This window comes from Cherax quadricarinatus, unplaced genomic scaffold (assembly GCF_038502225.1).
Source record: "Cherax quadricarinatus isolate ZL_2023a unplaced genomic scaffold, ASM3850222v1 Contig3903, whole genome shotgun sequence".
Classification (NCBI taxonomy): domain Eukaryota; kingdom Metazoa; phylum Arthropoda; class Malacostraca; order Decapoda; family Parastacidae; genus Cherax; species Cherax quadricarinatus.
This window is the reverse complement of record NW_027198929.1, coordinates 1-22026: the sequence shown is the minus strand read 5'-3', so window position 1 is coordinate 22026 and position 22026 is coordinate 1. Positions and strand designations below refer to the sequence as shown.

At 45.5% G+C, this 22026-nt stretch overlaps 2 long non-coding RNA genes across 2 annotated transcripts in view; one reads left to right on the top strand and one right to left on the bottom strand.

Annotated features, from left to right (window-relative positions):
• Positions 1–21795, top strand: part of LOC138852090 (uncharacterized) — a 29965-nt gene extending 8170 nt beyond the window's left edge. The window contains exons 2-3 of the long non-coding RNA XR_011391562.1: positions 4673–4889; positions 21484–21795. This is a non-coding gene — a long non-coding RNA (uncharacterized lncRNA). The remainder of the gene's footprint in view (positions 1–4672; positions 4890–21483) is intronic.
• A 77-nt stretch (positions 21796–21872) lies between these two features.
• Positions 21873–22026, bottom strand: LOC138852091 (uncharacterized). The gene is made up of 2 exons (XR_011391563.1): positions 21947–22026; positions 21873–21910 (listed from the first exon to the last, which is right to left on the bottom strand). It is a non-coding gene; the product is annotated as an uncharacterized lncRNA (long non-coding RNA).

The window sequence follows — 22026 nt, the reverse complement described above, 5'->3', positions numbered from 1 at the left end:
TACCGACACAATGGAAATATGAACACTTAATAAGTATAACATGATCCTTTATTGACAACGTTTCGCCCAGGTAGTGGGCTTTATCAAGTAACTTGATAAAGCCCACTGCGTGGGCGAAACGTTGTCAATAAAGGATCACATTATACTGCTTAAGGGAACTAACCTTCTTGCAAACCTTTGCATTTTCTCTAATTTCTTGATGTGCCTGACCAGGTGAGGGTTCCAAACTGGTGCTGCATACTCCAGTATGGGCCTGACATACACAGTGTACAGTGTTTTGAACGATTCCTTATTAAGGAATCGGAACACTATTCTCAGGTTTGCCCAGCGCCCATATGCTGCAGCAGTTATCTGGTTGATGTGTGCTTCCGGAGACGTGCTCATTGTTATACTTACCCCAAGATCTTTCTCCTTGAGTGAGGTTCGCCGTCTTTGGCCACCTAGCCTATACTCTGTCTGCAGTCTTCTTTGCCCTTCCCCAATCATCGTGACTTTGCATTTGGTGGGGTTGAATTCGAGAAGTCAGTTGCTGGACTACGTGTCCACCCTGTCCAAGTCTCTTTGTGGTTCTGCCTGATCCTCATCTGATTTAATTCTCCTCATTAACTTCACATCATTTGCGAACAGGGGTACTTCAGAGTCTACCCCTTCTATCATGTCATTCATATATACCAAAAATAGCACTGGCCATAAGACCGACACCTGTGGGACCCCGCTCGTCACAGGCGCCCACTCTGATACCTCATCACGTACCATGACTCGTTGTTGCCTCCCTGTCAGGTATTCTCTGTTATATGCGCCTGATCCTCCAGCTTCTGCACTAATCTCTTGTGAGGAACTGTGTCAAAGACCTTCCTGCAGTCCAAGAAGATGCAATCAACCTACCCCTCTCTCTCGTGTCTTACTTCCGTTACTTTACCATAACACTCCAGTAGGATTGTGATACAGGATTTGTCTTACATGAATGCTTGTGTGTGTGTGTGTGTGTGTGTGTATGTGTGAGTATGTGTGTGTATGTGTACTCATCTAATTGTACTCACCTAGTTGTGGTTGCAGGGGTCGAGACTCAGGTCTTGGCCCCCTCTTCACTGACCGCTACTGGGTCCTTCCCTTACCTGCTCCATGAGCTTTATCATACTTCGTCTTAAAGCTATGTATGGTTCCTGCCTCCTCTACGTCACTCTATGACTAGAAATATTTCCTAACATCGGAACGCTATTCTCAGGCTTCCCAGGCGCCCATATGGTGCAGCAGCTGTGTGTGTGTGTGTGTGTGTGTGTGTGTGTGTGTGTGTGTGTGTACTCACCTATTTGTACTCACCTATTTGTGGTTGCAGGGGTCGATTCATAGCTCCTGACCCCGCCTCTTCGCTGATTGCTACTAGGTCCTCTCTCTCCCTGCCCCATGAGCTTTATCATACCTCGCCTTAAAACTATGTATGGTTCCCGCCTCCACTAAGTCACTTTCTAGGCTATTCCACGGTCTGACTACCCTATGACTGAAGAAATACTTCCTAACATCCCTTTGATTCATCTGAGTCTTCAACTTCCAATTGTGACCTCTTGTGTCTGTGTCCCTTCTCTGGAACATCCCGTCTTTGTCCACCTTGTCTATTCCGTGCAGTATTTTATATGTCGTTATCATGTCTCCCCTGACCCTCCTGTCCTCCAGTGTCGTCAGGCCGATTTCCCTCAACCTTTCTTCGTAGGACAATCCCCGTAGCTCTGGGACTACTCTTGTTGCAAACCTTTGCACTTTCTCTAATTTCTTGACGTGCTTGACTAGGTGTGGATTCCAAACTGGTGCTGCATACTCCAGTATGGGCCTGACGTAAATGGTATACAGAGTCTTGAACGAATCCTTACTGAGGTATCGGAACGCTATCCGTAGGCTTCCCAGGCGCCCGTATGCTGCAGCAGTTATCTGATTGATGTGCGCCTCAGGAGATATGCTCGGTGTTATAATCACCCCCAGATCTTTTTCCTTGAGTGAGGTTTGCAGTCTTTGGCCATCTAAACTATATTGTGTCTGCGGTCTTCTTTGCCCTTCCCCAATCTTCATGACTTTGCATTTGGCAGGGTTAAACTCAAGGAGCCACTTGCTGGACCAGACTTGTAGCCTGTCCAGGTCTCTTTGTAGTCCTGCCTGATCCTCATCCGATTTGATTCTTCTCATTAACTTCACATCATCTGCAAACAAGGACACTTCTGAGTCTATCCCTTCCGTTATGTCGTTCACATATACCAAGAACAGCACAGGTCTTAGGACTGACCCCTGTGGAACCCCGCTTGTCACAGGCGCCCACTCTGACACCTCTTCACGTACCATGACTCGTTGGTGCCTCCCTGTCAGTTATTCTCTGATCAATTGCAGTGCCTTTCCTGTTATGTGTGCCTGATCCTCTAGCTTTTGCAGTAACCTCTTGTGAGGAACTGTGTCGAAGGCCTTCTTGCAGTCCAAAAGAATGCAGTCGATCCACCCCTCTCTCTCTTGTCTTACTTCTGTCACCTTGTCATAAAACTCTAGTAGGTTTGTGACACAGGATTTTCCTTCCCTGAAACCGTGCTGGTTGTCAATTATACACTTGTTTCTTTCCAGGTGCTCCACCACTCTCCTCCTGATGATCTTCTCCATGACCTTGCATACTATACACGTTAGTGATACAGGTCTGTAGTTTAGTGCCTCATGTCTGTCTCCCTTTTTAAAAATTGGGACTACATTTGCCATCTTCCATACCTCAGGGAGTTGCCTAGTTTCAAATGATGTGTTGAAGATCTTTGTTAATGGCTCACACAGTATCTCTGCTCCCTCTTTAAGGACCCATGGAGAGATGTTGTCTGGTCCCACCGCCTTTGAGGTGTCAAGTTCGCATAGCAGCTTCTTCACCTCCTCCTTGGTTATATGTACCTCATCCAGCACTTGCTGATGTACCCCCCTCCCCCCTGTTCTGATTTCCTGGAGTCCTACTGGTTTCCACTGTAAATACTTCTTTAAATCTCGTGTTGAGCTCCTGACATACCTCTCGGTCGTTTCTTGTGAATTCCCCATCACCCTTCCTCAGTCTGATTACCTGTTCCTTGACTGTTGTTTTCCTCCTGATGTGGCTGTACAACAGCTTCGGGTCAGTCTTGACTTTCGATGCTATGTCATTTTTCATATTGTCGCTGAACCTCCCTTCTTATCTGTGCATATTCGTTTCTGGCTCTTCGGCTAATCTCTTTATTTTCCTGAGTTCTCTGTCTTCTGTACCTTTTCCATTCTCTAGTACACCTAGTTTTTGCCTCCCTACACCTTTGGGTGAACCAAGGACTCGTTCTGTTCTTCCCATTATTTCTGTTTCCCTTGGGAACAAACCTCTCCTCCGCCTCCTTGCATTTTGTTGCCACATAGTCCATCATTTCTTGTACTGGTTTTCCTGTCAGTTCCCTCTCCCACTGAATGTCTTGCAGGAAGTTCCTCATGCCTGAGTAGTTCCCCCTTTTGTAGTTTGGTTTTTCCCACCCTATTCCTGCTACACTCTCCACTTGAAGCTCAACTATGTAGTTGAAGCACAGAACCACATGATCACTAGCTCCCAGGGGCCTTTCATACATGATATCCTCGATGTCCGATCTACTCAAAGTGAATACAAGGTCCAGTCTTGCTGGTTCATCCTCTCCTCTCTTTCTGGTAGTGTCTCTAACATGTTGATGCATGAGGTTTTCCAGTAACACATCCAACATCTTGGCTTTCCATGTGTCGGGACCCCCATCGGGCTCCAGGTTTTCCCAGTCAATCTCCTTGTGATTGAAATCCCCCATAACTAGTAACTTTGCTCCCCCCAAGTGTGCTCTCCTGGCCACCTCGGCTAGTGTGTCGACCATTGCTCTGTTGCTCTCATCGTATTCTTCTCTTGGCCTCCTGCAGTTCTGTGGTGGGTTGTACATTACTGCAATTATCACCTTATGTCCCTCAGACTGGATTGTTCCTACTAAGCAGTCCCTTTCGCCAATGCCGTCCATTCCATTCATTTTCTCAAAACCCCACTGTTTTTTAATGAGCAGTGCAATTCCTCCTCCCCCTCTCCTTCCTCTGTCTTTCCTGAGGATTTGATATCCGGATGGAAAGATTGAATCCGTTATTACTCTGGTGAGTTTTGTTTCTGTGAGTGCTATTATGTCTTGGGATGTCTCCTTAATTCTTTCGTGCCACTCTTCATATTTGTTATTCCATCTGCATTTGTGTACCACACCTTCAACTTCTTTTCTAAGACTGTGGTCTGGGAGGTGTATTGGGGTTGGGGAAGTGGGAGACCTGATAAGGAACTATGGGTGGTTGCTGTGGGGGTGGAGTTTGTAATGCATTGGGTGGGGGCGTTGGATGTGGCATGGGTGTTTTGGTTTAGTGTGTTTGGTTACACTGGGGTTGACCTGGTTGACCTTCAGTCAATATCATGGCTATTGTTTGTACGGGGATTCGCTAAACCCGAAAGAGGTCATGCAGCTCAGAGAAAATTAAAGTCAGCTTGAAAAAATGAAGAGTAAGGTAGGTGAAATTATTTTCCCTTACAGAGGCTCAGCCCCTGAAACAGATATATTTCAATAAACATTATAATGTTTGTCTCTCAGCTTGAGTCCAGTCTCGTGTCTCATCATTAAACATATATTAATGTAACACTTGATATCTTCAACAGTGAGTTGAGGTCATCATCACAATGAGAACTGTGTTGATTGTGTTCCTGTTGGCAACTGTGTTGCTGGCAGCTGCCGCCCCTCAGGCAACTAATACGTCTGCAACAACCGGGCAACAAGATGCTACAGGAGGCACCACTGGAGTCAAGTCGGAACCACTACAAGGAGCCGCATTTGCAGTAGGTAGAGGATAAGGAACTACTCCTTCACCTGACACAGGTGAGTAACAACAGTATGTCACATGACACACAGGTGAGTAACAAGAGTATGTCACCTGACACAGGTGAAAGTTAAGTTTGTGATGCTGAGTCAGAATATGTCATCACTTTCACTTGATTGTCTCAAGTTGTTGATAAATTTGGTAGCCCATTGAAAAACATAAAAAAAGTAACAAATATATTGATCAGGCAGGACTAACTTATATATTGATCAGGCGGGACTAACTTATATATTGATCAGGCGGGACTAACTTATATATTGATCAGGCGGGACTAACTTATATATTGATCAGGCGGGACTAACTTATATATTGATCAGGCAGGACTAACTTATATATTGATCAGGCAGGACTAACTTATATATTGATCAGGCAGCACTAACTTATATATTGATCAGGCAGGACTAACTTATATATTGATCAGGCAGGACTAACTTATATATTGATCAGGCGGGACTAACTTATATATTGATCAGGCGGGACTAACTTATATATTGATCAGGCGGGACTAACTTATATATTGATCAGGCAGGACTAACTTATATATTGATCAGGCAGGACTAACTTATATATTGATCAGGCAGGACTAACTTATATATTGATCAGGCGGGACTAACTTATATATTGATCAGGCGGGACTAACTTATATATTGATCAGGCAGGACTAACTTATATATTGATCAGGCAGGACTAACTTATATATTGATCAGGCAGGACTAACTTATATATTGATCAGGCGGGACTAACTTATATATTGATCAGGCGGGACTAACTTATATATTGATCAGGCGGGACTAACTTATATATTGATCAGGCAGGACTAACTTATATATTGATCAGGCAGGACTAACTTATATATTGATCAGGCAGGACTAACTTATATATTGATCAGGCGGGACTAACTTATATATTGATCAGGCGGGACTAACTTATATATTGATCAGGCAGGACTAACTTATATATTGATCAGGCAGGACTAACTTATATATTGATCAGGCAGGACTAACTTATATATTGATCAGGCGGGACTAACTTATATATTGATCAGGCGGGACTAACTTATATATTGATCAGGCGGGACTAACTTATATATTGATCAGGCGGGACTAACTTATATATTGATCAGGCAGGACTAACTTATATATTGATCAGGCAGGACTAACTTATATATTGATCAGGCGGGACTAACTTATATATTGATCAGGCGGGACTAACTTATATATTGATCAGGCGGGACTAACTTATATATTGATCAGGCGGGACTAACTTATATATTGATCAGGCAGGACTAACTTATATATTGATCAGGCGGGACTAACTTATATATTGATCAGGCGGGACTAACTTATATATTGATCAGGCGGGACTAACTTATATATTGATCAGGCAGGACTAACTTATATATTGATCAGGCAGGACTAACTTACAAATACATTGGCCATGCAGAATTAACTTACAAATATATTGATCATATGGGACTAACTTACAAATATATTGATCAGGCGGGATTAACTTACAAATATATTGATCAGGTGAGGCTAAATTACAAATATATTGATCAGGTGGGACTAACTTAAAAATATAATGATCAGGCGAGGCTAATTTATAAATGCATTGATCACGCAGTGCCGAACTTAAATATATTGATCAGGTAGTAGCTAACTTACAAATATATTGATGAAGTGGGTCTTATAAATATATTGATCAGGCGGGACTAACTTACAAATATATTGATCAGGCGGGACTAACTTACAAATATATTGATCAGGGGAGGCTAAGTTACAAATATATTGATAACGCTGGACTAACTTACAAATATATTGATCAGGCGAGGCTAAATTACAAATATATTGATCATGCGGGAATAACGCACAAATATATTGATCAGGCGAGTCTAAGTTATAAATATATTGATCAAGCAGTGGATAACTTACAAATACATTGATCGGGCAGAACTAACTTACAAATATATTGGTCAGGCGGGACTAACTTAAACATATATTGACCATGTGGGGCTAACTTACAAATATATTGATCGGGAAGTGGCAAACTTACAAATATATTAATCAGGCGAGGATAACTTACAATGTATTGATCAGGCAGGACAAACTTACAAATATATTGATCAGGTGGTACTAACTTACAAATATATTGATCAAACACTGGCTACCTAATATATTGATCAGGCAGTGATTAACTTGCAAATGTGTTGATCAGGTGGGGTTAACATATAAACATATTGATCATGCAGGACTAACTTACAAATATATTGATCAGGTAGTGCCTTACAAAAATATTGATCAGGCAGGGCTTATAAATATATTGATCAGGCGGGACTAATTTACAAATATATTGATCAGGCTGGACTAACTTACAAATATATTGATCAGGCGAGGCTAAGTTATAATTATATTGATCATGCAGTGCCTAATTTACAAATATATTGATCGGGTAGTAGCTAACTTACAAATATATTGATCACGTAGTGGCTAACTTACAAATATATTGATCTGGCTGGGCTTACTTATAAATATAGTGATCAGGTGGGACTAGCTTACAGATATACTGATCAAACAGTGGGTAACTAACAAATATATATTGATCAGGCAGTGGCTAACTTACAAATATATTGATCAGGCGGGACTAACTTACAAATATATTGATCAGGCGGGACTAACTTACAAATATATTGATCAGACAGTAGCTAACTTACAAATATGTTGATCAGGCAGAACTAACAATTATATTGATCACGCAGGACTAACTTACAAATATATTGATCAGGGGAGGCTAAGTTACAAATATATTTATCACGCGGGGCTAACATGCAAATATGTTGATCAGGCGGAACTAACTTACAAATGTATTGATAAGGCGACTATAGCTTACAAATATATTGATCAGGCATTGGTAACTTACAAATATATTGATCAGGTGGTGGCTAACTTACAAATATATTGATCAGGTGGTGGCTAACTTACAAATATATTGATCAGGTGGTGGCTAACTTACAAATATATTGATCAGGTGGTATCTAACTTACAAATATATTGATCAGGTGATATCTAACTTACAAATATATTGATCAGGTGGTGGCTAACTTACACATATATTGACCAGGTGGTATCTAACTTACAAATATATTGATCAGGTGGTGGCTAACTTACAAATATATTGATCAGGTGGTATCTAACTTACAAATATATTGATTATATTGATCAGGTTGTGGCTGACTTACAAATACATTGATTAGGTAGTGGTTAAATTACAAGTATATTGATCAGGTGGTGGCCAACTTACAAATATATTGATCAGGTGGGACTAACTTATAATTGGCTCTTAAATTATTTTCTAAATCATGCAAAAGTCATATCATACAATTCATACTAGCATTTCATTCTATATAACGACAGATCATCTTTGTCATCCTCTCTTGTACGTTTTCCAGAGCATTTATATCCATTCTGTAATACGGTGACCAGAGCTGAGCAGCATAATCTAAATGAGGCCTAACCTAGGATATATAGAGTTGAAGAACAACCTGAGGACTTCTATTATTTGTACTTCTTGCTATGAAGCCAAGGATTCTGTTAGCTTTATTGCGAACACTTATGCACTGCTGTCTTGGAACATGTGGTTTTCCAGTACCACTCCCATCATCACAACCCTCCACGTTTCTGGGTCCCCATGTGGCTCCAAGTTCTCCTAGTCAATATCTTTGTGACTGAAGTCACTCACAATCAGTAGCTTCGCCCTGCTCTTATAAGCCCTTCTGGCCACTTCAGCCAGTGTGTCAACCATCCATCTGTTACTCTCATCATACTCTTGCCTTGGCCTCCTGCTGTTCTGTGGTGGGTCATTCATCACTGCAATTACCTCCTTGGGACCTCCAGACTTAAGTGTTCCTATTATGTAGTCTGTTGCTTCTCTTCTGCCTCCTCTCTCCAACTCATCAAAATCCCCTGGCCCCGCCTCCTCACCTCTTCACTGATCGCTACTAGGTCCTCTCTCTGCTCCCTGAGCTTTGTCACACCTCGTCTTAAAGCTATGTATGGTTCCTGTCTCCACTACATCACTTGCTAGGCTATTCCACTTCCTGACGACTCTATGCTTAATAAATATTTCCTGACATCACTGTGACTCGTCTGAGTCTTCAGCTTTCAATTGTGACCCCTTGTCTCTGTGTCCCATCTCTGGAACATCCTGTCTCCGTCCACCTTCTCTATTCCGCGCAGTATTTTGCATGTCATTATCATATCTCTCCTGACCCTCCTGTCCTCCAGTGTTGTCAGCCCGGTTTCCCTGAACCTTTCTTCGTAGGACATACCCCTGAGCTCTGGAACTAACCTTGTTGCAAACCTTTGCACTTTCTCTAATTTCTTGTCATGCTTGACCAGTTATGGGTTACAAACTGGTGCTTCTTACCCCAGTATGGGCATGGCGTGCACAGTGTACAATGTCTTGAACGATTCCTTACTAAGGTATCAGAATGTATCGGTGTGTGTGTGTGTGTGTGTGTGTGTGTGTGTGTATGAGCGTTTGTGCTTGTGTTTGTGTTTGTGTGTGTGTGTGTGTGTGTGTGTGTGTGTGTGTGTGTGTGTATGTACTCACCTCACCTAGTGTGTGTGTGTGTGTGTGTGTACACTCGCCTATTTGTACTCGCCTATTTGTGGTTGCAGGGGTCGAGTCTTAGCTCCTTGCCCCTGCCTCTTAACCGGTTGCTACTAGGTCCTCTCTCTCCCTGCTCCATGAGCTTTATCATACCTCGTCTTAAAACTATGTATGGTTCCCGCCTCCACTACATCACTTTCTAGGCTATAACACGGCCTGACAACTCTATGACTGAAGAAATACTTCCTAACATCCCTTTGACACATCTGACCCTTCAACTTCCAATTGTGATTTCTTGTTTCTGTGTCCCCTCACTAGAGCATAGTGTCTTTGTCCACCTTGTCTATTCCGTGCAGTATTTTATATGTTATGTCCCCCCTTGACCCTCCTGTCCTCCAGTGTCGTCAGGCTGATTTCCCTTATCCTTTCTTCGTAGGACATTCCTCTTAGCTCTGGAACTAACCTTGTCACAAACCTTTTCACTTTCTCTAATTTCTTGACGTGCTTGATCAAGTGCTGGTTCCAAACAGGTGCTGCATACTCCAGTATGGGCCTAACGTACACGGTGTACAGTGTCTTGTACGATTCCTTGCTAAGGTATCGGAACGCTGTTCTCAGATTTGCCAGGCGCCCATATGCTGCAGCAGTTATCTGGTTGGTGTGTGCTTCTGGAGACATGCTCAGTGTTATACTCACCCCAAGTTCTTTCTCCTTGAGCGAGGTTTGCAGTTTTTGGCCGACTAGCCTATACTGTGTCTGCGGTCTTCTGTGCCCTTTCCCTATCTTCATGACTTTGCATTTAGTGGGGTTAAATTCGAGAAGCCAGTTGGTGGACCAGGTGTCCGGTCTGTCCAGGTCTCTTTGAAGTCCTGCCTGATCCTCATCTGATTTAATTCTCCTCATTAACTTCACATCGTCTGTGAACAGGGACACGTCTGAGTTTAACCCTTCCATCATGTCGTTAACATATACCAAAAATAGCACTGGTCCTAGGACCGACCCCTGTGGGACCCCGCTGAAGAAATACTTCCTAACATCCCTTTGATTCATCTGAGTCTTCAACTTCCAATTGTGTCCTCTTGTGTCTGTGTCCCATCTCTGGAACATCCCGTCTTTGTCCACCTCGTCTATTCCACGCAGTATTTTATATGTCGTTATCATGTCTCCCCTGACCCTCCTGTCCTCCAGTGTCGTCAGGCCGATTTCCCTCAACCTTTCTTCATAGGACAATCCCCGTAGCTCTGGGACTAGTCTTGTTGCAAACCTTTGCACTTTCCCTAATTTCTTGACGTGCTTGACTAGGTGTGGATTCCAAACTGGTGCTGCATACTCCAGTATGGGCCTGACGTAGATGGTATACAGAGTCTTAAACGAATCCTTACTGAGGTATCGGAACGCTATCCGTAAGTTTGCCAGGCGACAGTATGCTGCAGCAGTTATCTGATTGATGTGCGCCTCAGGAGATATGCTCGGTGTTATACTCACCCCAGATCTTTTTCCTTGAGTGAGGTTTGCAGTCTTTGGCCATCTAAACTATATTGTGTCTGCGGTCTTCTTTGCCCTTCCCCAATCTCCATGACTTTGCATTTGGCAGGGTTAAATTCAAGGAGCCAGTTGCTGGACCAGGCTTGTAGCCTGTCCAGGTCTCTTTGTAGTCCTGCCTGATCCTCGTCCGATTTTATTCTTCTCATTAACTTCACATCATCTGCAAACAAGGACACTTCTGAGTCTATCCCTTCCGTTATGTCGTTCACATATACCAAGAACAGCACAGGTCCTAGGACTGACCCCTGTGGAACCCCGCTTGTCTCAGGCGCCCACTCTGACACCTCGTCGCGTACCATGACTCGTTGTTGCCTCCCTGTCAGATATTCTCTGATCCATTGCAGTGCCTTTCCTGTTATGTGTGCCTGGTCCTCTAGCTTTTGCAGTAACCTCTTGTGAGGAACTCTGTCGAAGGCCTTCTTGCAGTCCAAAAATATGCAGTCGATCCACCCCTCTCTCTCTTGTCTTACTGTCACCTTGTCATAAAACTCTAGTAGGTTTGTGACACAGGATTTTCCTTCCCTGAAACCGTGCTGGTTGTCAATTATACACTTGTTTCTTTCCAGGTGCTCCACCACTCTCCTCCTGATGATCTTCTCCATGATTTTGCATACTATTCACGTTAGTGATACAGGTTTGCAGTGTGTGTGTGAGTGTGTGTGTGAGTGTGTGTGTGAGTGTGTGTGTGAGTGTGTGTGTGAGTGTGTGTGAGTGTGTGTGTGAGTGTGTGTGTGAGTGTGTGTGTGAGTGTGTGTGTGAGTGTGTGTGTGAGTGTGTGTGTGAGTGTGTGAGTGTGTGTGTGAGTGTGTGAGTGTGTGTGTGAGTGTGTGTGTGAGTGTGTGTGTGAGTGTGTGTGTGAGTGTGTGTGTGAGTGTGTGTGTGAGTGTGTGTGTGAGTGTGTGTGTGAGTGTGTGTGTGTGTGTGAGTGTGTGTGTGAGTGTGTGTGTGAGTGTGTGTGTGAGTGTGTGAGTGTGTGTGTGAGTGTGTGAGTGTGTGTGTGAGTGTGTGAGTGTGTGTGTGAGTGTGTGTGTGAGTGTGTGTGTGTGTGTGAGTGTGTGTGTGAGTGTGTGTGTGAGTGTGTGTGTGAGTGTGTGTGTGAGTGTGTGTGTGAGTGTGTGTGTGAGTGTGTGTGTGAGTGTGTGTGTGAGTGTGTGTGTGAGTGTGTGTGTGTGTGGTGTGTGTGTGTGTGTGTGTGTGTGTGGTGTGTGTGAGTGTGTGTGTGTGTGTGTGTGAGTGTGTGTGAGTGTGTGTGTGTGTGTGTGTGTGTGTGTGTGTGTGTACTCACCTAGTTGTACTCACCTAGTTGAGGTTGCGGGGGTAGAGTCCGAGCTCCTGGCCCCGCCTCTTCACTGATCGCTACTAGGTCACTCTCCCTGAGCCGTGAGCTTTATCATACCTCTGCTTAAAGCTATGTATGGATCCTGCCTCCACTACATCGCTTCCCAAACTATTCCACTTACTGACTACTCTGTGGCTGAAGAAATACTTCCTAACATCCCTGTGATTCATCTGTGTCTTCAGCTTCCAACTGTGTCCCCTTGTTACTGTGTCCAATCTCTGGAACATCCTGTCTTTGTCCACCTTGTCAATTCCTCTCAGTATTTTGTATGTCGTTATCATGTCCCCCTATCTCTCCTGTCCTCCAGTGTCGTCAGGTTGATTTCCCTTAACCTCTCCTCGTAGGACATACCTCTTAGCTCTGGGACTAGTCTTGTTGCAAACCTTTGCACTTTCTCTAGTTTCTTTACGTGCTTGGCTAGGTGTGGGTTCCAAACTGGTGCCGCATACTCCAATATGGGCCTAACGTATACGGTGTACAGGGTCCTGAACGATTCCTTATTAAGATGTCGGAATGCTGTTCTGATGTTTGCTAGGCGCCCATATGCTGCAGCAGTTATTTGGTTGATGTGCGCTTCAGGAGATGTGCCTGGTGTTATACTCACCCCAAGATCTTTTTCCTTGAGTGAGGTTTGTAGTCTCTGACCCCCTAGACTGTACTCCGTCTGCGGCCTTCTTTGCCCTTCCCCAATCTTCATGACTTTGCACTTGGTGGGATTGAACTCCAGGAGCAAATTGCTGGACCAGGTCTGCAGCCTGTCCAGATCCCTTTGTAGTTCTGCCTGGTCTTCAATCGAGTGTATTCTTCTCATCAACTTCACGTCATCTGCAAACAGGGACACCTCAGAGTCTATTCCTTCCGTCATGTCGTTCACAAATACCAGAAACAGCACTGGTCCTAGGACTGACTCCTGCGGGATCCCGCTGGTCACAGGTGCCCACTCTGACACCTCGCCACGTACCATGACTCGCTGCTGTCTTCCTGACAAGTATTCCCTGATCCATTGTAGTGCCTTCCCTGTTATCCCTGCTTGGTCCTCCAGTTTTTGCACCAATCTCTTGTGTGGAACTGTGTCAAACGCCTTCTTGCAGTCCAAGAAAATGCAATCCACCCACCCCTCTCTCTCTTGTCTTACTGCTGTCACCATGTCATAGAACTCCAGTAGGTTTGTGACACAGGATTTCCCGTCCCTGAAACCATGCTGGCTGCTGTTGATGAGATCATTCCTTTCTAGGTGTTCCACCACTCTTCTCCTGATAATCTTCTCCATGATTTTGCATACTATACATGTCAGTGACACTGGTCTGTAGTTTAATGCTTCATGTCTGTCTCCTTTTTTAAAGATTGGGACTACATTTGCTGTCTTCCATGCCTCAGGCAATCTCCCTGTTTCGATAGATGTATTGAATATTGTTGTTAGGGGTACACATAGCGCCTCTGCTCCCTCTCTCAATACCCATGGGGAGATGTTATCTGGCCCCATTGCCTTTGAGGTATCTAGCTCACTCAGAAGCCTCTGCACTTCTTCCTCGGTTGTGTTCACTGTGTCCAGCACTTGGTGGTGTGCCCCACCTCTCCGTCTTTCTGGAGTCCCTTCTGTCTCCTCTGTGAACACTTCTTTGAATCTCTTGTTGAGTTCTTCACATACTTCACGGTCATTTCCTGTTGTCTCTCCTCCTTCCTTCCTTAGCCTGATTACCTGGTCCTTGACTGTTGTTTTCCTCCTGATGTGGCTGTACAACAGTTTCGGGTCAGATTTGGCTTTCGCTGCTATGTCATTTTCATATTGTCTTTGGGCCTCCCTTCTTATCTGTGCATATTCGTTTCTGGCTCTACGACTGTTCTCCTTATTCTCCTGGGTCCTTTGCCTTCTATATTTCTTCCATTCCCTAGCACACTTGGTTTTTGCCTCCCTGCACCTTTGGGTAAACCATGGGCTCATCCTGGCTTTTTCATTACTCCTGTTACCCTTGGGTACAAACCTCTCCTCAGCCTCCTTGCATTTTGTTTCTACATATTCCATCATCTCATTAACTGGCTTCCCTGCCAGTTCTCTGTCCCACTGAACCCCGTTCAGGTAGTTCCTCATTCCTGTGTAGTCCCCTTTCTTGTAGTTTGGCTTCATTCGTCCTGGCCTTCCTGCTTCTCCCTCCACTTGTAGCTCTACTGTGTATTCGAAGCTTAAAACCACATGGTCACTGGCCCCAAGGGGTCTTTCATATGTGATGTCCTCGATATCTGCACTACTGAAGGTGAATACTAAGTCCAGCCTTGCTGGTTCATCCTCTCCTCTCTCTCTTGTAGTGTCCCTTACGTGTTGGTACATGAAGTTCTCCAGTACCACCTCCATCATCTTAGCCCTCCATGTATCTTGGTCCCCATGTGGGTCCAAGTTCTCCCAATCGATCTCCTTGTGGTTAAAGTCACCCATGATCAGGAGCTTTGCCCTGCATGCATGAGCTCTTCTGGCCACTCTAGCCAGTGTGTCAACCATCGCTCTATTGCTCTCGTCGTACTCTTGCCTTGGCCTCCTGCTGTTCTGTGGTGGGTTATACAGCACTGCTATTACCACCTTGGGACCTCCAGAGTGAAGTGTTCCCACTATGTAATCACTTTCTTCTCCGCTATCTCCTCTCTCCAGCTCATCAAAATTCCAGCGATTTTTGATCAGCAACGCCAATCCTCCACCCCCCTGTTCCCTCTGTCTTTCCTCAGGATTTGGTATCCCGTTGGAAAGATGGCATCTGTTATCATACCTGTAAGCTTGGTTTCTGTGAGAGCTATGATGTCCGGTGATGCTTCTTTGACTCTTTCGTGCCACTCCTCCCACTTATTTGTTATTCCATCAGCGTTTGTGTACCATACCTTCAGTTTCCTTTCCAACACTGTGGTTTGGGGGGCCTGTGAGGGTGGGAGACCTGGTGGCATACTGTGGGATTCTATAGCTCGGTGTTGGGTGGAGGCTGTGGGTATGGATTGTAGTGTGTGTTGGGATGGTGTGATAGGTTGTATGGTTCTGAGAGTAGTTGTGTGTTTGCTTGCCCTTGCTGTTCTGTCCTGCTCTGACTGACCTCTGCTGGTTCCCTCCTTGTCTCTTTTCCTAGCTCCTTTCGCTTTTTTGTCCTCTCCCTCAGCTGCTGTCGTTCTGATTTTGTTCTGTCTCTGTCTAGGAACACCCTCTTGTACTCTTCCGAGTATTTCAATCGTGGTTTCTCTTGGAGGATCCTGTTCCGCACTGTTTCCGTCCTGAGAATCAGCTTGATTGGTCGGTTTCTCCCCTTCGAGTACCCCCCTATTCTCTGAAAATTTACAATCTCGTCCATCTCTTCACCTATTTCCGTGATGATTTTCTCAATCTCCTTTCTTTCTTCCTGCTTCCTTTCAGTGTGTGTCCTTTCCTCTCTCTCCTGAAGCCCATGGATAAACACTGATTTGTGTGTGTGTGTGTGTGTGTGTGTGTGTGTGTGTGTACTCACCTAATTGTAATCACCTAATTGTGGTTGCAGGGGTCGAGACTCAGCTCCTGGCCCCGCCTCTTCACTGATCGCTACTGGATCCTCTCTCTCTCTGCTTCCTGAGCTTTGTCATACCTCTTCTTAAAACTATGTATGGTTCCTGCCTCCACTACACTTGCTAGGCTATTCCACTTGCTGACAACTCTATGACTGAAGAAATACTTCCTAACGTCCCTGTGACTCGTCTGAGTCTTCAGCTTCCAGTTGTGACCCCTTGTCCCTGTGTCCCCTCTCTGGAACATCCTATCTCTGTCCACCTTGTCTATTCCCCGCAGTATCTTGTATGTCGTTATCATGTCTCCCCTGACCCTTCTGTCCTCCAGTGTCGTCAGTCCGATTTCCCTTAACCTTTCCTCGTACGACATTCCCTTGAGCTCTGGGACTAGCCTTGTTGCAAACCTTTGTACTTTCTCTAACTTCTTGACGTGCTTGACCAGGTGTGGGTTCCAGACTGGTGCTGCATACTCCAGTATGGGCCTAACATACACAGTGTACAGTGTCTTGAACGATTCCTTATTAAGGTATCGGAACGCTATTCTCAGGTTTGCCAGGCGCCCGTATGCTGCAGCGGTTATTTGGTTGATGTGTGCCTCCGGTGATGTGCTCGGTGTTATGGTCACCCCAAGGTCTTTCTCCCTGAGTGAGGTCTGTAGTCTTTGTCCACCTAGCCTATACTCTGTCTGCGGTCTTCTTTGCCCCTCCCCAATCTTCATGACTTTGCATTTGGCTGGATTGAATTCGAGAAGCCAGTTACTGGACCACATGTCCAGCCTCTCCAGGTCTCTTTGCAGTCCTGCCTCATCCTCGTCCGATTTAATTCTTCTCATCAACTTCACGTCATCTGCGAACAGGGACACTTCAGAGTCTATTCCTTCCATCATGTCGTTCACATATATCAAAAATAGCACTGGTCCTAGAACTGACCCCTGTGGGACCCCGCTCGTAACAGGCGCCCACTGTGATACCTCTTCACGTACCATGACTCGTTGCTGCCTCCCTGTCAGGTATTCCCTTATCCATTGCAGTGCCCTTCCTTTTACATGTGCCTGATCCTCCAGCTTCTGCACTAATCTCTTGTGGGGAACTGTGTCAAAGGCCTTCCTGCAGTCTAGGAAAACGCAATCTACCCAACCCTCTCTCTCGTGTCTTACTTCTGTTACCTTGTCATAAAACTCCAGGAGGTTTGTGATACAAGATTTGCCTTCCATGAACCCATGCTGGTTTTCATTTATAATCTTGTTCCTTTCCAGGTGTTCGACCACTCTCCTCCTGATAATCTTCTCCATGACTTTGCACACGATACATGTCAGAGACACAGGTCTGTAGTTTAGTGCCTCGTTTCTGTTTCCTTTCTTAAATATGGGGACTACATTAGCTGTCTTCCATTTCTCAGGTAGTTGCCCAGTTTCAAGGGATGTGTTGAAGATTGTGGTTAGAGGCACACACAGCATCTCTGCTCCTTCTCTAAGGACCCATGGGGAGATGTTGTCCGGTCCCATCGCCTTTGAGGTGTCAAGGTCACTTAAGAGCTTCTTCACCTCCTCCTCAGTTGTTCGTATGTCATCCAACACTTGTTGGTATATTCCCTCTTGATGTTCCCTTCTGTTCTGTCTTCCCACAGCCCTTCCTGTCTCTACTTTAAAAACTTCCTTAAATCTCCTGTTCAGCTCCTCACATACCTCCTGATCATTTCTTGTGAGTTCTCCACCTTCTGTCCTTAATCTGATCACCTGGTCTTTGACTGTTGTCTTCCTCCTGATGTGGCTATACAACAGTTTCGGGTCAGTCTTGATTCTCGATGCTATGTCATTTTCATACTGTCGCTGGGCCTCCCTCCTTACCTGTGCGTACTCATTCCTGGCTCTGCGACTGATCTCCCTATTTTCGTGTGTTCTCTGCCTTCTGTACTTTTTCCATTCTCTATTGCACTTTGTTTTTGCCTCCTTACACCGTCGGGTGAACCAGGGGCTTGTTCTGGTCTTCCCATTGTTACTGTTGCCCTTGGGAATGAACCTTTTCACTGCCTCCTTGCATTTTGTTGCTACATATTCCATCATTTCATTTACTGGCTTTCCTGCCAGTTCTCTGTCCCACTGGACCTCCCGCAGGAAGTTCTTCAACCCTATGTAGTCCCCTCTTTTATAGTCAGGTTTTTCCCATTCTACTCCTGTTATTCTCTCCACTTGCAGCTCTACTATGTATTCAAAGCACAGAACCACGTGGTCGCTAGCTCCTAGGGGACTCTCATACTTGATGTCCTCAATGTCTGAGCTGCCCAGGGTGAACACAAGGTCCAATCTTGCTGGTTCATCCTCCACTCTCACTCTGGTAGTGTCCTTAACATGTTGGTGCATGAGGTTTTCCAGCACCACGTCCAACATCCTGGCTCTCCATGTTTTGGGACCCCCATGTGGCTCCAGGTTTTCCCAGTCAATCTCCCTGTGGTTGAAATCCCCCATAACCAGCAACTTTGCTCTGTTGGAGTGAGCTCTTCTTGCCACCTCAGCAAGTGTGTCCACCATTGCTCTGTTGCTCTCTTCATATTCCTCTCTTGGCCTCCTGCAGTTCTGTGGTGGATTATACATCACTGCAATGACCACTTTGTGTTCCCCCGACTGAAGTGTACCTGCTATGTAGTCTCTTTCTCCCGTCTCATCTATTCCTTCCATTTTCTCGAATTTCCATCTGTTTTTTACGAGCAGAGCAACCCCACCTCCCCCCCTGCCCCTTCTATCTTTCCTCATGATCTGGTATCCTGGTGGGAAGATTGCATCTGTTATTGTCTCCATGAGTTTTGTTTCTGTAACTGCTATGATGTCTGGGGACTTCTCATTGATTCTTTCTTGCCATTCCTCATGTTTATTCGTTAATCCATCTGCATTTGTGTACCAAACCTTCAACTTTTGTTCTAATACTGTAACTGTGGTGCGGGGGGTGGAAACAGAGGGATCGGTGTATGATGGTTGGTTTGGATTGTTCAGTTGCCTTGGGGGTGTCATGGCTGGAGTCCTTCTGCAGGTGTTTCTGGGGGGTGCGCTTGTCCTTCCATTTGATCCTGGGTTATTCTGCTCTCCTTTTTCATTTCCTCCCATTTCTCCTTTCGTTTTTGAACTCTCTCTTTCATTGTCTTCCTTTCGTCCTGTGTTCTGTCTCGGTCGAGGTACACACTCCGGAACTCCTGCTTGCCTCTCAGCCGTGCTTTCTCCTGCAGGATCATGGTTCGGGTTGATTCTGCCTTGAAAATTACTTTGGGAGGCCGATTCCTTTTCTTTGTGAACCACCCAATTCCCCGAAAATTTGCCACCTGGGTCATGTCCCCCTCGCCTATCACCTTCATGATGTCTTCAATCGCTTTTTTCTCCTCCTGCTTTCTTTCATCATAAGTTTCCCCTTTAGCTTCGTCTAGCCCATAGACAAACACGGATCTCTCCCTTTCCACCTCCCACTGTGACTCCCATTGCATCCTCTGATGTGTTTTAGTTCCTTCCCGTGGAGTGTTCCTTCCTTCAGTCCCTTCCCTCGTTGTGGCCCCTATGCTTCTTGGTTTATCCTTCCTGCTCACCTGCTCCTGGCCCCCACAGGTATCTGGTAAGGTCCTTGCACATGTCCTAGTTCCTTCGATGTCTTCCAACCTCTCTTTCTGTCCTAGAGTGCTCCCTGTCTTTGTTTTGACCCCATGTGGGTTTGACAGGACCTCTGCATACAGTTTAGTTTCCATGCTTCCTTCGGACCTGTTGTCTGTGTTCGATGTAGCCATTGCCGATGCTACTTCTGTAATATCTTTGTCTCTGTGCTGTTTCAGATGTCTCAGCTCCTCTTCTAATCTCTCTATCTTGATTTCTGCTTCTGTGGCCTGTTGCTTCCACCTTCTGCATTCTGCTGCTAACCTCTCTTCCATCTTCCTTTCCAGCTCATCTAGTCTCCTTCCCCAGTCTTCCTCCCTTTTTTTGAGCTCTATCTCCCATTCCTCCCTCTCAGATTCGTCCTTGGAACCCCTTGTCCTCATCCTGGTTAGGGGGAGGGGAATAGATGGTTAGGAGAGGGGATGGATGGTTGTGGGGGAGGGGGAGGATGGTTATTGGAGGGGTAGAGATAGTTGGGGGAGGGAGTTAGATGGTTTGGGGGAGAGAGGGGATGGATGGTTATGGGGGAGGGGGAGGATGGTTATTGGAGGGAGGGAGGTTGTTGGGCGGGGGTTAGACGGTTTGTGGAGGGGTTAGGTGGTTTGGGGGAGGGGTAGGTGGCTAAGGTGAGGTGGTTAGGAAAGGGGTGGTACGTGTTTGTGTCTAGTGTTTGTGTGTGTGTGTGTGTGTGTGTGTGTGTGTGTGGTGTGTGTGTGTGTGTATATGTGTGTGTGCGTGTGTGTGTGTGTGTGTGGTGTGTGTGTGTGGTGTATGTGTGTGTATGTGTGTGTGTGTGTGTGTGTGTGTGTGTGTGTGTGTGTGTGTGTGTGTGTGTGTGAGTGTCTACCCTTGTGTGTGTGTGCTTGTGTGTGAGGGAGGGAGGGTTAGGGGGGGTGGTGTGGTTGAAAGATCCGTCGTGTAGGCACAAATTTAGTCTCATTTATCTTTCCCAATTATGCTACTCTCTCTACTTATTGCCCTTTCTGGATTTACGTGTTAATTGTTGCTGGTTATTATCATTTTCCTTGTTCACATTGAGAGAGGACTTCCTAGCTTCCTAAGTATTCTTACTGCTAATAACTACCGGTAGTAACACTGCCTGTGTACATGTGTGTGTGTGTGTGAGTGTGTCTTGTGCGGTGTAATTACTGGCCGCAACTTCTTGTGACCTGACACAACCCTCCTGGGACCTACCCTAGCACGGTCTTACAATGTTGCCTTTAAAAGCTTGTCCCACCTACCTTCCCACACTCGTCAACCCTATATTCTCTATGTCTATGCTATTTCTATTCTAATTCTGGTAATAGCTTGCAGGAGTGAGTGACCAGTATCAAACAGTATGCAAGGCCAGCCAGGGCCGTCAACATGCAAACCACAACTAGGCGAATAAACTTGCGGTGACAGTTGCCAGCTGGTGATGACGAAGTAGTACGTAGGCCTTAAATCCCTATTTTGGAGATCCTTCACCCGTGATGATTATAACCATATATTCTCGTACATCCCGCTTCCTCACTTCACTCTTCACTGATGATGATATACACTTCACATTATATACACTTCACTTCATATGTATAATGGCACACAACTTGTCGTGACGTCACTTCATCAGGCCTACCGCTACCAATGTGGCAACAGCGCCTAAGACCCCCAACGGTTTGCGCTTTGAAATATTATGATTTCAGCTTTCCTCTCACTTTCTTTAACTAATAACTTTAATTATCACTCGTAGTATTGTTCACTGACGTTCCACTACCACTGATTACTTCTAGCTGATATTACGCATCTTTCAACGCTAAGGTTCTCGGAGCCTTGTTACCCACGTCTTCACCCCACGGACCCACGTGTGTGTGTGTGTGTGTAGGTGTGTGTGTGTGTGTGTGTGTGTGTGTGTGTGACTTAACTGAATATAGAAACAAATGCCACACTGCGTTACTCAAACGAATTTCTAATAACATCTCTTCAGGATGTACGTGTTGACGACCGTGATGCCCACTACCTGTTGACGACCGTGATGCCCACTACCTGTTGACGACCGTGATGCCCACTACCTGTTGATGACCGTGATGCCCACTACCTGTTGACGACCGTGATGCCCACTACCTGTTGATGACCGTGATGCCCACTACCTGTTGACGACCGTGATGCCCACTACCTGTTGATGACCGTGATGCCCACTACCTGTTGACGACCGTGATGCCCACTACCTGTTGATGACCGTGATGCCCACTACCTGTTGACGACCGTGATGCCCACTACCTGTTGATGACCGTGATGCCCACTACCTGCTGATGACCGTGATGCCCACTACCTGTTGATGACCGTGATGCCCACTACCTGTTGACGACTGTGATGCCCAGTACCTACCACAGCCGCTGTATCACACCTCTCGCCTCACTTCTCACTTCACTTCTCACTTCACTTCTCACTTCACTTCTCACTTCACTTCTCACTTCACTTCTCACTTCACTTCTCACTTCACTTCTCACTTCACTTCCAGCACTTCATG